Source organism: Phoca vitulina, unplaced genomic scaffold, assembly GCF_004348235.1.
Source record: "Phoca vitulina isolate PV1807 unplaced genomic scaffold, GSC_HSeal_1.0 scaffold5, whole genome shotgun sequence".
Taxonomy (NCBI): domain Eukaryota; kingdom Metazoa; phylum Chordata; class Mammalia; order Carnivora; family Phocidae; genus Phoca; species Phoca vitulina.
In genome coordinates, this window is record NW_022589708.1 from 66,846,837 (window position 1) to 66,850,849 (window position 4,013).

Genomic DNA, 4,013 nt, shown 5'->3' on the forward strand with positions numbered 1-4,013 from the left:
GCTTAATCAAAAACTTTCTTTTTTTTCAGACTCAGCTTAGAATAACTTTTGGCCATTTCCAAAAAATATACATACATACCCCCAGATAGTAAAGATTTGGCACTTTGGGGTAGATCTCCCACAAAATGTGTTTCTGGTTCTAAAAACAGATCCTCATTTGAAATTCTCAGTAGGTTCTGAGCAAGGACAGAATGATTAAAATTTGTGTAAATCTTCCCAGAAGGGCCACTTTGACTGACAATCATGAGCTAGGCTGGGTTACCTAAAAACAGACTTTGGGATGTAAAGTTGCTTGCAGAGTATGTCCTGGGCAATGCTCTTGGGAGATACAGTGTAGAGAAGTGAGAAACGTAGGATTGGGTAGAGGAAAGAAACTGACCCTCAGTGCAATTGTTGCATGGATATAAGGATTAAGGATTCTAAAAGTCATATACCCTGAATATCACTCAAAGTGTACAAAAGACCAAGACAATTTAGTAAGGAATGCTGCTCCATGAATACAATATAAACTGATCTGCCGGTAAGCTTCTCATTTGATATATGGAGGTCTACTAATACAGATTGAATTATGCCATCTAATAAAATGGCCAACAAAGGGCATCCAGTTAGGGAATCCCAATGTAATTTAAATTTCCTAAATAGATTGCAATTTTATTATAATTACAGGAATTATTTCTTAGCTTCTCTACTTAATTTAAGTTGGTCTGATTTCATTGTTTGAAGTATATTTTGATTAACATTGAATTTACACTAGCAGGTTTATGTGAAGAAAGGAGAAAGGAATCTATGCTAATCAATTCAATTGGGCTCAATCATGCCTGGAATAAGGGGCTGCTGAACTCCTGCCTTAGAGTTAGCATTTCAGTAAAATCCTCAGCCTGACTGAAGCTTGTTACTTCTCTGTACAAATAATAGCTGAATGAATAAATGAATAAATAAATAAGTGTATGTTATTTTACTAGCTCCAATTTACTTGCAAACAAGAAAGAGGACCATGGAAGGTCAGCCTGTACCTTTAGGCTGAACAGATGGGATGCTCTCTTAGGACCAGTCTGGCTAAATGAGCCTAGAGGAGCCTTAGTCCCTAAATCTGATACATCAGGGTGCTGTCTTGTTTGCAAGCCCTTCCACCAAGTCCTACAAATCCTTTATCAAGTCCCCCTCCAGCTAAGTCCCCTGTGCTTCCACATATGTGCATATACCTCTCTTGTAACACTTAGGTATCAGTGTGTCCGTTTATCTCCCCACTGAATTCTAAGCTACTCAATGGAAGCAACATCCAACTACCCTAATCAGATGATAGGGATTTTAATATTTTCACTTTAAAAGTAATGATAAGGAAACACTAGAACTTACTCAAAGTCTCACACCTACTTAGAGATGGAGCCAAGATTCAAACTTAGGACATTGTAACTCTCCTTATCCTGGTCTGTGGAGGGCTGTGTCCTAATCATGTCTGTATCTCCAATATGAACAGAATACCTGACACATAAAAGGACCTATAGCAGATAATTTTCAGCTATTCAAGTAATTGAGAGTTCCCTGTAATAGACTCAGCCACCTCAAGGAATATAATTGGCGATAAGCTACACAGGATTTCCTCTCCATCTGAAACTGTATGCCACACAAACAATCCAGCATATTCTCTGGCCTTGTTGTTCTAACTTCTGAGACATAGGCACTATTACTGACTGTCAGGAAGTATCTTTCCAACCTGTAACAGGATCCCTTCTTTTTCCCTAGAGTTAGAAATCCCAGTGGAGAGACCTCTTTTGGGAGAAGGGGGCAGGAAAAAAATGTAACTATACATTTGGTAGGTACCAGAATTCCACTTGACCTTTCAAATCATTCATTTACCTTTTCTTTTGTCCCATTTGCCCATGGGGGCTATCACCAATGACGATCATGTTAAGAATAATCCCTGGCACATTGCTGGAAGAGCACATGGATAGGGAATATTAACATTAATTCTCTAGTGTAGACTTTGCTATCTACTAATGAGTAGATAGCCGATGGAGCTGGGTCCAAGATGAAGAGAAACACAAAATGAAGAGAAGCACTTGTTCTGAGGGACAAGTCATTACCCAAACTATTGGTACCCTCAAGAACTCCCAAATTCACCTGTTCTTATCAGGGTCACTGAAGACCTTGAAAAGAATCTTCCAAAGCTTGAGTGGACCCACCTGCATAGAGTAGTCAACTGGTCTACCAAGTTGTGGTAATGTTCCAAGATAGAGAGCAGCTAATTTGATTTCCCATTGGAATACGGATCCTTGGGTTGCAGATCACATTGGTGCACTGGTTTTTCTGTTAGTCTCCTAAAGGTCATGTTGAACTTACTTTAGTTTTCTATTTCATTATCATTGTGTTTTCTGCTGCTTAGGCAACAAAATTTTGTGATGGCTTTCTGATTGGCTCTGTAAGGCTAATGGAAATCTCTGGGTATCTGTTGGTTTTTCTGGCACCATTTGCCACATAACCTTGCACAACCCCAGTCCCTTCTAGAGTTATTATGCCACTCCATTTGCACTGCCCCACATTGTGTCTGTCACAGTGTCTGGATTCTATGCCTAATCTTTTGGTGTGTGGAGGAGAATGAGGGTTGAACTGAGATAAAGGATATATTGCAAAGACATGGGAGTTAGCATATAGCACTTCCTGAATGACCTTTCAGGACTTTTTAATATTTCTTGCCTTTTAAGTTGAAGGAAACACCCTGAGGTATAAGAATGAACATGTTCTGACACTAATTTACAAATATTTTCTACATTATGGTACAAAATAGGGCACTAACAAAGAGCATCCCATATCGGAAGAAAATGCAAATTTATCTTGAACAGAGCAATGGAAACCACAATAAAAAAATCAACAAAGACCTTATATCCATTTTCAATGGCCGTTGTCACAAATTATCACAAACTTAGTGACGTAAAACAAGAGAGATTTATTATCTGATTGTGCTAGAGGCCAGAATTCTGAAATAGGACTTACAGAGCTAACATCAAGGTATTGGCAGAGCCTTGTTCCTTCTGAAGGCTCTGTGGGAGAATCCATTCCTCTCCTTTCTTAGCTTTAAGAGGCAGCCCATATTCCTTGGCTCATGGCCGCATCCATTCAACCTGTGCTTCTATCATCACATCTGCTTCTCTATTTCTATTCTTCCTGCTTCCCTTGTGATTACACTGGGCTCACCCAGATAATCCAAAGTAATCTCCCTACCTCAAGATCTTACGTAAGTACATCTGCAAAGTACATTTTGTCATGTCAGATGACACTTATAGGTTCTGGGGATTAGGACATGGATATCTTCAGGAGGTCATTTGTTCTGCTTATCGCAAATACTATTGCTTCTGGTGTTGAAAAAAAGATTTATTTGAGTTGATAAGAAATATGACCCTGTGCATTCCACAAGACAGAATGCACGTCATTAATAAAGCACTCAGTCACTTCAGCCTGCTTCCCTCTTTTCTTCTTTTTTTTTTGCTTCCCTCTCTTCTGCTCCTTACCTATTGTCCATCTGCTTCAGCTACCAACCATACATTGACATTTCATTCATACACACGCTTGTATATTTTTCCTTCTTTCCTTACCTATGGACAGTACTTAAGCACGTATACCTGTACTGTGCATGTGTCTACACACGAACATACAAACCCAACAGAGACATCATTACAGGGGCAAAAGTAAACTCCCTTCTGAAACAGTTCCCTGGTAACATCTGTGGTAGCTGAGTGCTCATTTAGCTTGGGATTTCTCACCTTGGAAATTGTTTAGGTAGGAAATAGCCATCTTGCATCCTCACGATCTCTCTGAGAGCATCATTAGATTAGGTTCCAATTTCTGGAATTTTCTGACTATAGTGTACTACAGTGAGCCTTCTATGTCTGGAATACTTACATCTTGTCTGCCTCCACCTTTTATTTCATGGCTCCAGGCAGAATAGGAGCTGGCTAAAATCTCATATAATTTGTTTTTCATATAACAAAGTTTAAAGCTCTGATTACATTGATGCT